Below are 14,260 nucleotides of genomic sequence, written 5' to 3'. Positions count from 1 at the left end.
TTTCCTCTCTAGTCAAGACGAAATAGTATTAAAGTGTGTGTGTGTGATTCTGGAAAATGGTCTAGAAACAAAGTTTAGCTTTATAACTGCTGCTAATGTTACAATAGCTAAAAATTAGGGGTGGGGGGAAGAAGCACTATATCTGAATGGATTGAGAAAACTCAACGGGTTGCTGGAAAAATTGATGTTCTTTGTAATGTTTTGGAGCAAGTTTAACGAGAATGTCCAACCTTTTGCTGTTTTCAACCTGCTGTAACAGTATTTCTATATGCTCTTTGTTTTTGGTTTATTTTTGTTTATTAATTGAAACATGTAAAAGAAGAAGTAGTAAATGAATAGTCTCAGTTGGGCACTGACTACTTTTTCAACTCCTCTCTCGCAAAACAATCTATCATGTAATTTCTGAAGGCAGCCCTGTTTAGGGAAGCTTTTAAGGATTGATGTTTTTATTATGTTACCTAAAAATGTTGTAAGCTGCCCAGAATGGCTGGGGAAATTCGGCCAGATGGGTGGGGTATAAATAATGTTGTTGCTGTTGTTGTTGTTGTTGTTTCTATCCTAAAATCTTTGGGCGAGTCCAAAAAAAGTCAGCATTGATCATACCTATCAGCTTGATTGCCATGACTTCCAGATTGGAATGGTGTGAAATCTTTAAGGGGAGGGAATGTTAAAATGAGAAGTCCTCAAGCAGAAAGCAAACCAGCTGAGATTAGACAGGCATCTTCCTAGCTGAACATCAAGCACATGACTAAGTCCTTTTTGCTCCAGCAGGCATTTTAAGGTAGTATTTTGTTTTATGATCACTGTTTATTGTTTTATTGTCCCATTCTCTGTAGATTGTTTTCTATGTGCACCGTGTAGAGATGCAAATAATTAAGTGGTATATATAAGATCCAAAGTGAACAAATCTCTCACCCATCCTTTGGTTCTCCATAAAGCTGAACAGGGGCCAATGTTCCATCTCTCCCTCCCTCCCTCCCTCCCTCCCTCCCTCCTTTTTCATGTTAGTAAACTTTTACTTTCAAGAGCTTCCTGCATCTACTACCATTTCTTATAAAACCAACAGAAAATAAGGGCAATAAGAAGTAACATTCGTCCAGGGATTCCCCCCTTCCCTCTATTTCTTCTCTCTTATTTCAGCTGAACTAGCTGCTACCTATTCCCTTCGTGAGGGCACAGGGCACATAAGCCTTTTAGAGGGGATGCAAAGAGTATGTTTAAAGATCCAGCTGGCTATGCAGCAGTACTAGATGTCTGTCAAATGCAGGAACTGCCAGCGTGGAAAGTGACATCTGCAGGCCAGTAATGGCGGCCATACCTCACCACTAACCCAACTGCTGCAAGTCCAGTTCAGCTTGCCACCCTGAGCTCCAACCAACTGTCAGTACTCTGTGACAGCTGCCATCTTATTCCACAGCCATAAGCCTTCTTGGCAAGAACAAACTTGAGCACTGTGGAGACGCTGCCTGTCATTGGCTGGAAAAGACACAGGAAATGAAGACGCAGCGGAACCCTGGGAAGGCGCAACATGTTCAAACCACCTGACAGTCGTTCCAAGACATACTTGAGGCTCCAAGGTTGTTCTTTGTTGACTGATATGATTGGACAAGGCACAGTAGGCCCCAGAACTCCTATTCTGTGTTGCTTTAATTGAATGTGTCACTGACAAGGGACAATCATTTGCGCAGCGGCATCTATTCCAAATGAAACAATTGTTTTAAAATAATTGGGCTGACAAGAGGGCTGGCAGCTATTGAGGATAACCTACACACATTTACTACTGAGTGGAAGAGAGAACATGCTTATGGTAATTGCTTATATTCGGTTTCTTTATTCTGCTTCTCTTCTGACACAAAAACGCACCATGCTAAAGACAGAGGTTTTATATTTATTTTTGCAAACCTATCATTTCAATAGCACCAAGCAATTATTGTGACTCCTTTCCATTCCGTGTGTGTACTTTGCACCTTATGGAAACAAGCTCAGTTAAAAATGAGGAGGGAAGCCTGCAGAAATTATCTAAACAGAAATAATTTGAAGGTAATTTAAGTCAAATGCAAGTGGGCAGAGATGGGGCAGCTAGGTGTCAAGTATCACAGAGCCTGCACATTTCTCTGTTCCAGCCAACTTTTTCATCAGCTGAGGATCCGGCTCTTAATTGTTCTTGGGGAATCTCATAGCTGAACAAGGAGCTTAACAAACCCCAATTAAAGTCTGTGTAATTATGCATGAGAAAGCAGGACGTCAGTCACATGTGTGTTCTGACAGTTATTGTCTTGTGAGACACTGACATTTAGCACTCTCTTCTGAAAGAAAAGGATCATAGCCAAGGGCTTGAAAAAGGGCAACACTGAAGAAGAAAGGTCTGTACAGTATTTACAAGTGATCACAGGAGAAAGTGCTTCCACATAACAGTTTCTATAATCCATACGCATTAGCACATAACTAGAGCACATCAATAACACATTGGGACACAACTAGAGATGTGGGAAGTCAATAAGGTCAAGTATTGGGAAGGGAACTCCTTGAGCTTGTACCTAGCATGGGTTTGCTCCACCTCCTCAGTAGAGGAAAGAGGACGAGAGGAGAGATACAGCTTAGAACCAGAATATCAAAAAGATTGGGCCACAAACCAGTATATAAATAACCCAGCAAGCTGCGTAACACTTTGGTTTTTAAAGGACATAGCTTCTCCTCCAGTCCTCAACATTTTCTCCATCTGCTTACTGTAGTGAAGGCTTTGAGCAGAGTGGGGCATATTTCTTTCAGGTGAACAAGAGGAATGCCTTCCCCTCTGACCTCATGATAGCCTGTCCTCATTACAGCACCAGAGACGTTTCTATACAAGGCCACGGTGCTGCCATCTCCTTTCAAAAAATAAATGAAAGTTGAGGGCAAAAAAGACATTCTAAAAAAGATTAAAACCTGTCACAGTCAGTCTAAGAGAAACGGCAAGATATACAGTCATTATCTCACTTTCTCTTCATATTATTTCTCCCCCCTGGATGATTATTGGCATCTGGTCAACCTGTCATGACAGAGCCCAATTAAAATTATATATCATTGCAAGTTTTCTCTTTCCCCCCTTCACTCGCGGTAATATTCCCGCCGGACGGGAGATCCCTTTGATAGCAACTTTGATGTCCACTACTTGGCATTTTAATTTCCTGACAAATCTATCATATGTAATTTGTCACTGGGGCAATCTGTCTCACAGCGACTGTAAAAAAGCACAGGGCCTGGGGCTTTTCTCTTGCACTTTGACACAGAGATGGTTTTTCACAAACGTACTTCTGTATCACTAGGTCTTATCTGCAGGGGCTTCCTTTGACATTCCCCACCACTCTTCATAATGGTACATGCAATCTTGCTTAGTGGGTTTTCTTTTCTATCAGGGCAACATTTTTAATGCTGGTTAGCCATATGGTTTGCTGTGTGCCCAGGCTCAAGAATGACCGTTAGCAACAATCTCACTTTTTCAGAGAATAAAAGGAGCCTTGCTGGATTAGTCTAGCTAGTCCAACCTTCAGACAGATTATTTTAGGTAGCCAATAATATTCATTCATTCATTCATTCATTCATTCATTCATACTCCACCCATCTGGTTGGGTTTCCCCAGCCACTCTGTGCGGCTTCCAACAAAATACAATAAAACATTAAACATTTAAAATTTCCCTAAATAGTATAGCAGGGAGGATATAGTCCTCTCCTGCTGTTGTCTCCTTCCATCCACCCTACAGCAATTGGTATTCTCCTGCCTCTAGGAAGACTTGTACTGTCTCTCCTTGATTTCAGACAGAGACCTCTCCCAGCCATATTTGGATAATCCTAGGATTGAAACTGGCAACATCTGCCTGCAAAGCAGATGCTGTATCACTGAGCCCCGTTCCATGTTTGTCTCTGAATTTGAAAGGGGATCAAGGTTAGAGAACATGACACAATTCAAAGAATCAGGTTTTGAAAGCCAAATTTACTTGAACCAGGTTGTCCTAAGGAATACACTATATGCCACATGTTTTAAGTCAGGGATGGGGAACCTGGCTGGCTGGGGCTGACAGGAGTTGGAGTCCAGCAACATCTGAAGAGCCAGTTTCTCCACCAAGGTATTCCAAGGACATCTTACTCAATGTGATCCTTTTCATTTTCTGAAGTGAGATGAGAAGTTACGACCTTTTCAGTTGTTGCCACCTCATTATGGAACTCTACCTTGTAGAAAGCCTACCAAGATCAATCTATTAATTTCTAGGAAGGAGACTTAATTGGCTTATGCTGATTGGTCTGGCTAATAATTGACTGAGAAAGCATACCTGAAGTAGTAACCTAACCTTTATTTATGTTATTTTGTGTCTGTCAAGGTTCCTGTAAAACAGGCCCTTTATCCCCCCCCCCCCTTCCGCTCTCACTAACACAAACATAAAATCCCTTTCTTCATTGTTCCAGGGGGGAAAATAAGAGTTACAACTTTGTTTCCCTATTCAATTTGTAATTTTAAATACATATGGACAGTGACCTAGCTGTAGTGCCAACACTGTCAATATGAGATTTCAATTTTAAACTCTGCCCTTTCATCTAATTTGAAAATGGCCAACAACTATTCTGCATTGTATCAAAATGTTCAACTTCTTCAAACTTGTGTCTTTTCTCATATTGGGATTAGATATATGAAAACTCATTAGAGAGCAAGGACACTTGAACAAATAAATGCCACAGTGGAAGCATTTCATACATTGCAGAAAACATAACAATTATATGAAAGTTTCCTGTATTTTGGAATTCTGGATCCAGCAATCATCACTCTTCCCCAAAATTGTCTGCTGCCAGACTGACAATCACCTCCACTGCTGAACACAATACCAGCTCCTGGACCTCAACTAATAAGTGGAATTGGAAGGTGTATGCATTATATTCAATAATATGGAATGGCAGGTGGCGCTGTGGTCTAAACCACAGAGCCTAGGACTTGCCGATCAGAAGGTCAGCGGTTCGAATCCCCATGACAGGGTGAGCTCCCGTTGCTCGCTCCCACCTCCTGCCAACCTAGCAGTTCGAAAGCATTTCAAAGTGCAAGTAGATAAATAGGTACTGCTCCGGCAGGAAGGTAAACGGTGTTTCCGTGTGCTGCTCTGGTTTTGCCAGAAGCGGCTTAGTCATGCTGGCCACATGACCCAAAAAAACCTGTCTGTGGACGAACGTCGGCTCCCTTGCCCTGTAAAGCAAGATGAGCACTGCAACCCCAGAGACATTTGTGACTGGACTTAACTGTCAGGGGTCCTTTACCTTTGCCTTTATGCAGAATATACAATAATATGGAATACTGACCTCAGGCTTTTCTAGATTGCCATCCTTTCTGTTGTCTTGGACACAATGAATTCAGCCCTCATACCCTGACCACTTTATGGGCATTCACCATCTGGGAAACCAGCTTGCTTCTTCCAATTTATGGCATCCACTTTGCTGAAATGGCACAATTTAGACAATCCCTCTTCCCTCCACTACAAATCCTCCCATGCAAAGATCGCTGCTTGATTTTCTTCTGCAAGTGACATTATAGAAGTCATCCCTCCTGACCAAGGAATTATATTAGGGTCATCCACGACTACTTCTTCTGACTTCCTGGAAACAAAAGCCCACAAAGGCAGCAAGCATAGAGAAATGTATCATTCGCCTTATGCCCTATCCATCATCTTAGTGAAGAAGACCTCCTGCTAGGGTGTGACAGGTTCTGATGAGATGTGCCACGGTGGCAGGAGGGGGGCAAGGAGCCAAGAAAGGAAATGACAGGCAGAAAATGGATGGAAAAAAGTAAACGAAGAAGCGGTAATGACCACCATTACCAGGCCTTGCTACACTGCAAAGCATGAGTGCCTTCAAGAAGATAGATTTCCAGATCTCAAGGAAGACAGTGACTGAGGGAAAGGTGACAGAAGGAAAAGCCCATTGAGAAAAGAAAAAGAAATTGAATTTTCAAATAGCAAGGGTGGGGGGGGGAGAGACAGAAACAGCACACAAAGTGCATTTTCCTGGGTCAGAATATTTGGCTGTATTGTCTGGTTTTGTCTACTCTGGGGATGGGGAACCTCCAGACGGTGATTCAAATCCAACTCACCAGGCCCATCTATCAATGTGCTTCCTAGACCACACCCTCACCCTAGGTCAGGGATCTCAAGCTCAGAGGCTGAATATTTCCCTCCTGGTCTTTCTGTCTGACCCTCAGCACACTCTCCAGGCTACACGTCCTCACACCCTTCCCCCAGAAGAGTTTGTGAGTGTGTAGAAGCTATCCTGCTATACAAAGGTAAAATCCACATTCATTGCCCTGCCTGCTTTCCCCTCTGGCCCCACCCACCACAGGCATGTGGCCTCCACATGTGGCTCCCTTTGCTGCTGCTCGAGGCTCAGGTGGCCTCAGTGGCACAGAGTGCCTTCCATCAGTTTTGGCTGGTGGCCCAGCTACACTCCTATCTGGGCAGGGATAGCCCAACTTCTGTGGTCTGTGTTCAGTTAACCTCTGGGTTAGATTACTGCAATGCATGGGGTTACATGGGGTTGCCCCTGAAGATGGTTCAGAAACTTCAGCTGGTGCAGAATTCAGTGGCCAGTTTGCTCACCAAGGCAAGATGTTTTGAGCATATTACACCGATCCTGGCCTGACTACACTGCCTGCCAGTTAGTTTCCAGACCCATTTCAAAGTGCTGGTTTTGACCTATAAAGCCTTAAATGGCTCAGGACTGCTGTAACACAAAGACTGCCTCTGCCCATATGAACTGCCCAAGACCCTGCGATCATCACCTGAGGTCCTTCTTTGTGTTCTTCCTTTGCAAGAGGTCTGGAGGGTGGCAACACAAGAACGGGCATTTTCTGTGGTGGCTCCCCATTTGTAGAATACTTGCCCCAGGGAAGTTTGCCTGGCACCTTCATTCCATATCTTTAAGTGCCAGGCAAATACATTCCTCTTCTCCCAGGCCTCCTCCCAGACCACAATCTGTGGTCTTTTAAATTGAGTGAGTTGGTGGGTTATTGTTTTTGTTTGTTACTATGTTATGTATTTTTGTGTTTGTATATTGTAAACCACCCAGTGAGCCTCAGATGAAGAGCAGTTGAAACTTAATAAATACGTTCGCCAAAAGGAACTGCTCAGCCAAATGTGGGTAATATCTCAGCATGCAAAGCACACATGTTCCATCTATTCCTTCACTATGAATATAAGAAGAGCCCTTCTGGATCAGGCCAAGGGCCCACCTAGCTGAACACTCACAGTGGCCAACCAGACGCCCACAGGAAGCCTATAAGCATAATCTGCAATTCCCAACAACTGGTAGAATCATAGAAATGTAGAGTTGGGAGCACAAGGGTCAACATACCAATGGAGATAGAACATACCCATTGTCAGCCTTATCCACCACAAATTCACCTCCCTTAAGTTCACTTCAACTCTGAATGAGAAAATCTTGGCATAAGTATGGGTGGTTTTTTGCCAAACAGGAAAGGTAGTTCTGCCCTTGGTTATGACTGATGATATGCCAATATTGACAAAGAAGGAAAAATTACCAATACTGTACCATGCTGGTGCAACAGAAAACATGTTGTTCCACTGTAATGATGGTAGGTCTTTCATTAGCAATATTACCATACTTAAAAGAAAATCAACATTTTCCCCAGTGTTCTTCTTTATCTATGCTGCTCAAATCCTGAATTGAATATTGCAGCTGAATATTTAAAAAAATACTCAACATATTCCACCTCCGTCTTCTTTTCACAGAAAGAAACCACCCTTTCTAAACTTACTTCTTTGCTACGCCATCTATTTATCAGTGGCATAGCTATCCCCTGGATCTTTCCGAGTCATCAGCCTCCTCCTTGCTCTGTGGTGGCGTAGATCACGTGCCCCACGACATCTTTAGCACGGCATGCCTATAAATCTACATATATAGACATAAGTCACTCTAGGGAGGTTGGAAGTGAATCAGATCTGGTTAAAAATAATAAGCAGCAGAAAACTAATGGGGCCGGCATCGTTCATTACCCATTGGGGAACAGTGCTTGAACAGGTAGTGCTTTGAGCCAACACGAGTCCGAGGCTAACTAAAACCTCCTCTCTATGCTGGTAAACCTCACCTGGCTAGCACAGCAAAAAATAAAAAATAAAGAAGAGCCATCAGAATAACAAATAACAGTGGAGAGTCACTCCGGACCCATTCTGAAACAACAGAATACACTTTAAAAAGCAGTAAAACCAATAAAAATCCAGTCATCTTGAAAAAGGAGAGTCTTAGCTGCAATAAAGGCAGTCAATAAAGAAGCTCTCTCATTTAAACATCAAATGCACATTGTTTTGCAACACCTGTTATTCAGCCATAATAGCTTTCTTAACCTGTCAAAGTGTTTAAGCTGAGGAAAAGGAATGGGCCTCCAGCTGTGTGCTTCAGCAGAGAAAGCCTGTGCGAAGCAATATTAGTTTAATGAAATGTGTACAGATTGTAATTGTGGTAATAAGAGGGCAATTCCCCCAGGGGCAGTAGGAAGGCGGCAAAGGCAGTCGAGCAGAAAAACAGAAGCCGCGGAGGAAAGAGATGGAGGGGAGGGAAGCTGGAGGGCAAAGCCTCGAAACCCGCCCACGTTCTCGCCCTCCAGTCCACAGGAAGGACATCGGAAGGGGTTAAAGAATCTTCCCTGACATGTCGGCTGACCCTTAGCAAATCGCAAGTGGAGTGAAAGCGCAGGACGGGAGTGCAATCCCAGCTTTTGCTACAGCTCTCCGGGGAATCCTCGGCGGAAGATGCTGCAAGGAGAAAGTGATCATAGATTGTCACTCTCCATCACACAGGCTCAGGCACGGTGATAATAAAACATCATTACAGCAGCAGGGCAGAGGCGGGAGGAAATGCAAAGGATGGAAAGAGATGGTTTGCTGGCTCATTCCATTAAGTCCGGGATTTGGTAAAAGGAAAAGCGTTTAGCAGATTCCTGGCAAGCGTACAGCTGAGAGGCAGAGTCTGACATCGCAACAGAGGGAAGCAGATAATGGATCGGAAATGATGTGACCGGGAAACACGTTCTAAGGGGTTTTCCTTGTGCGCTGTAAAAGACTGTTAAGCAACTATGCTGAATGCTATGCCAGAACTTTGGCAGCAGGACTTTTATCTGAGTTCTGTTTATCTATAAGTAGGGCAGGGAGAGCCAATGTGGTCAGAGGTGAGAGGAATTGGCATCCAGAACATCTGGATGGCACCGTATTGGCTACCTCTGATTTATGGCAGGGGTTCCCAAGTGTGGTCTGTAGCCCACCAATGGTCTGTGAGCTCCATTCAGGTGGTCCACAGCAGCAACTGCAGAGCAGCATCAGGGTGGGTGGCTGTGTAACAGCGTGTTTCTGCATGTGTGAGGAACAGCAGGCACAATGGTTGCTCAGTCATTCATAGAACTGGACAGTCCACCCAGAAGATGAGTTGGACCGACATGAAATGACAAGGGGGAGGACACTCTGCCTTCCTAAGAGGAACAAAGCTGAAGCTGGTGGCAAGATGGAGGAAGGTTGCGAGCTAGAGGAAGCTGACAAGCTAAGAAGGAATATATACAAAACAAAGAGAGTTGCTCAAAGTGGGAGTTGTCCTTGATTCTGCTTGATACACAATCAAAATGTAGAAGCAAGATGAATGCTTAATCTGACCTAAGACTCCTGCTGACAAATATTACACCAAGCATCAAACACAACCGGCATATCCCTCATATTAAAATGTTCATATTGATTTTAATTGCATTTTGTTGTTTCTTTTTCTTTCTTACTGTGTTTTATTGTATTAAGAACTTGATTTCTTCTTTCCTTTTCCTTTTCAAACAGCATGGCACTTCACAATTGCTAAGCAACCAGCAGAAAAATCATGAAGTGGCCCTGCCATTGCAGGGGATTGGACAAGATGACCCTTGACTTTGGATTGGATTTGGATTTGATATCCCGCTTTATCACTACCCTAAGTAGTCTCAAAGCAGCTTTCTTTCCCTTCCTCCCCCACAACAAACACTCTGTGGGGTGAGTGGGGCTAAGAAACTTCAAAAAAGTGTGACTGGCCCAAGGTCACCCAGCAGCTGCATGTGGAGGAGCGGAGACGTGAACCCAGTTCACCAGATTATGAGTCCACTGCTCTTAACCACTACACCACACTGGCTCTCTGAGTCTTCCTTCCAACTCTTCAAGTCTGTGATTCTATTATTCTACAGTCCACCAAATCACTCAGCAATTTTCAAGTGGTAGAGCGGGTGGGGAGTTTCAGAACAACCGCTCTACAGCAACACTGAAAGCCCATGTAATATAATGGGCTAGAGTTCGAACTTGGCCCAAGGAGGCATGGGCTCAGATCCTCTCCAACCTTGAACCTGCTGCCTAACCTACTGCATGGGGCTGTGATGGGGATGAAAAGGACCAGAAGCACCACCCAGGGCTCCATCCACCAACCATGGCTCTCACCCTGTGCCGAAACAAACACACAGATCGACCCTCAAAATATCACCTCAAAGGATTCCTAGAACTTGCTAACAGCACCCCAGTCTCTTCTTCTAGGCTTAATTTTATGGGCAGGATGGAGCTGCCCGCTGCTATGTCCTACTCAGCTGCTCTCCTACACACACACACACACACACACACACACACAGTTCCAAGCTACAGCAAGTTTGGTTTGGTGAGCTTTCCATAGGATCCAAAGGATGGCAAACAGGGCAACCCTCCACTCAGTTCTTTCCTCTCTGCCTCTGTCCTCCTCCAGCTGCTTATGCATGATGGAGGACCAGAGAAACTGGGTAAATCTTAAAGTGACAGGCTGCAGTAGGGCAGGGCTGTGCTACAATGAACAATTTTATTTCTGGAATTCATGCAATCGTGTTGATACTTCAGCAGCAGTGGAAGGTCTCGCTGGGCTCCAGGTAATTGTTGGGTACCAGCTTGCTTTGTTTCACTTTTTTGCCCGGCTATATGAGGGGAAAGTACACGATCCAGTAGCTATAATGAGCCAGGACAGAGCTGGAAACACAACGCTGAGGCGCATCAGATCAGAATGACTCCATTTGCCCACAGGACAAAATCCATGCCGTGGTGGAGGGCAGCGCTTACAAGTTATCCAATCCTTCGGCAGAAGATTGAAAACATTTGAACCAGATCTAATCTGGGCAGGAAGAGCTGACAAAACTCTGAAAAATGTAAAAACAAGGGAGGAAGGCTCATGGGCAGAGGGGGGGCAGAGAGCGCCCCCTCCCCCCTCCCTGCCCCAATCTGTGTCCTCTTTAGCAATGGCTCTGAGAATTTGTTCCGAATTCCCCAGCTGAGGCCTTGTATTGTGAGGTGACATGATCACCTTTCATCAGTCACATCCCCTCCTGATCTGTGATGTCATGTAGAACAATGTGACTGATGCAATGTGACATAGCATGTCACAGTGCCAGGCGCGCCAGCTGGGAAGCTGGGGGGGGGGGGACAAGCCAAAGAAAAGGGCAGTTTTGATGAGGGAAAATGTTTATTCTTGTGCCCACTCCTTTCCCCACCCCCACCCGCCAAGAAAAAGACCCCTCTGCTGTTCACAAATGTAAACAAGCAAGCAAGGAAAGGGCCAAAACAACAACACAGAGAGAGAGAGATGCACAAAAGCTCTGGACAAAGAGCAAATATGCGGTCTTCTGTGTTATTGGCAATTCGTGCGGACTCTTCTGTGTCAAGACAAAGGGAGGAACACCAAAGCATTGACCCCTTAAGCCCGCGCCAGTCCTTTCCAAAATAAAAGCAGCCAGTACCTTTTCCCTTTCAAGCCTCTGGAAATCTAAATAACACCACAAGATCATTTATTGAAAGGGTATAGGATTAATGAAGACGTTCAGATAACCATATGTTCCTCTTATAGGATTACCAAGACCCCAGTTCTGATTAACATTTTTAGATTTACAGTAAGTGTCAGGACACAACAGAATGTGACATCACTATTTTCCCAGGGCCTGCTCCCCCCTACCCAAGAAGTATCTTTGTTCCCAGGGGGAGCAAAGAGACAGATGGAGATCCTTGGAAGGGTTGCAATGGAGATTGCCAACTTTTTCAGCAGACGCCGCTCTTCTGTTTTTAACAGCAGCTCAGTCTGCAAACATTTATATATTATTTTGGTTTGAGGCATTTCTATTGAGGTTAATCATCAGCATTTCTAAGTGGCATAAATAAAAACAAAACTGTACAGAGCATTAAACAATTCCAATCATATTTGCTGGATTGATTTCTGCTCTGGACAGGGGACAAATACATGAATATGGGCATTTTCATTCCCCTTTTTCAGTTTTATTAGAATTCTCTGACATCCCTCTTCCCAAGTACCAGATAGGGATGCCCAGAGGGCCACAACTGGGCACTGCACCTGATGCTCCCCACCCCTGACCTAAGCCCAGAAACTTTGTTACTATGGCACCCTTAACTAGGCCAGAATTTGGCTTCCCTCACCAGCCCTAGTGTAGTGCTGGGTAGGAGGTGCAAGGGTTCCAGAAGGGTCCTAGAACCCTCCAACCTCCTTCCCAATACTGGGCAAGAGCTAACTAGGCTTTGGGAAGGAGAAGGGAGGACTAGAACCTTGTCATAGCCCTTATATCTCCTTCCCGTAGCCTGGCAAGTGCTTACTGGGCACCCTTCTCTGCTCAGCACCCAGAAACCTGCCTTGGAGCAGAGCAGAGCAGAGAAGAGGAGGAGGAGGAGGAGGAGGAGGAGGAGGAGGAGTTTGGATTTGATATTCCACTTTATCACTGTCGAAGGATTTTAGCCAGAACCTGTTGAATATAGCACAGCATACGCAGACTGTCCAGAAGGAGTCAGTTGCAGGCAGGATGAAGCAGGAACAAGACGCTGCTACCAGTAACTTGTTTACTTATAGGTTTATTATTTACAGCAGAATCACAAGTTACTATATACAGGATATGGACACGGATCTTAACTCTCTCACAGAACAAACTCCAACCAAACTCTCAGACAACCAACTAACCAACCAACCAACCAACCAACCAACCAACCAGGAAGGTCATGAGTCATCGTGCCTATGTGGTGACCTCGACCATAGCAGAGTTGTATCCCAAGGTCCCATATCTCTAGGCAGAATAACTCCCTCTGCTCAGTCTTCTTGGCCTTCAGCCAACTCCTTGATTGCTTCTATGGGAAGCTGTATCAAATAGCACGTAGTCAAAAATCCCAACCATCACTACCCGAAGGAGTCTCAAAGCGGGTAACAATCTCCTTTCCCTTCCTTCCCCACAACAAATACTCTGTGAGGTGAGTGAGGCTGAGAGACTTCAGAGAAGTGTGACTAGCCCAAGGTCACCCAGCAGCTGCATGTGAAGGAGCGGAGATGCGAACGCGGTTCACCAGATTACGAGTCCACCGCTCTTAACCACTACACCAAGCTGGCTCAGAGGACATTGGAGGCAGAGGAAACATGGGTTCTCTGGGTCTGGGATATTTTCATAAAAGGGACTGAGGCTACAAGTCCAAGGCTCTGTGGGAGGAAAATGATGCTCTGGACCCTTTTCTCCTGCAGAAATGGCTTCTGGGCATCCTGAAGTATGCCCGTTCCCATTGAAGAAACATGCTCCACTGTGTCTTTGGATGGGGCCCACCACTGCACCTCTATGTATGTTTCTGTGTAGGCTTCCTAAATTAAATACACTTCAGTTAATGATGCTTCATTTAAAAGCTAATTCTGCTTAGGAAACACCAGACATACATCTGATAGAGTGGTTTAATTTTGCAGGCTTGGCTGAAAAGTCATTCAACAGGAGGAAGCATATAGACAGTGCATTTGCTCAGCCACTGGTAGCTTGGAATAGACAGCTAAACTTGAATTCTGGCTCTGTGGGTGAGTGGTCCCCATATCTGGGAGATAAAGCCTGGTACATATTCTGCATATGCTTGCATTGCCTCTAAAGGATCCATCTAAATAGATTCATCTTTGCCACTGGAGGCCCAAGTGACCTTTCACCACCTTCTGAATGTTCAACAGCTAGGTCAGTTGCTGCCTAGCTTGGCTATCCATAATCAGGGTTCTAAATCTACTGGAAGAGAAGGCTTCCTGCTGCAGAAATCTACCTGGAAACAAGCAAAAGGCTGTGGAATTGGGCATGGTGATGCAACAGAGCAGTTGAGACCAATGGGCCAGTTCCTACTCTCCCACTCATGAAATGAAAACCGTGGGTGTCAACAGGCCTTGGAAAAACCCTTTTTCTTTCCCTGTTCTGGGTAAATTATGCACTCAG

This window comes from Podarcis gaigeae, assembly GCF_964106915.1.
Source record: "Podarcis gaigeae genome assembly, chromosome: 9".
NCBI classification, from domain to species: domain Eukaryota; kingdom Metazoa; phylum Chordata; class Lepidosauria; order Squamata; family Lacertidae; genus Podarcis; species Podarcis gaigeae.
The sequence above is the reverse complement of the archived record's forward strand: the minus strand, read 5'-3'. Positions refer to the sequence as shown.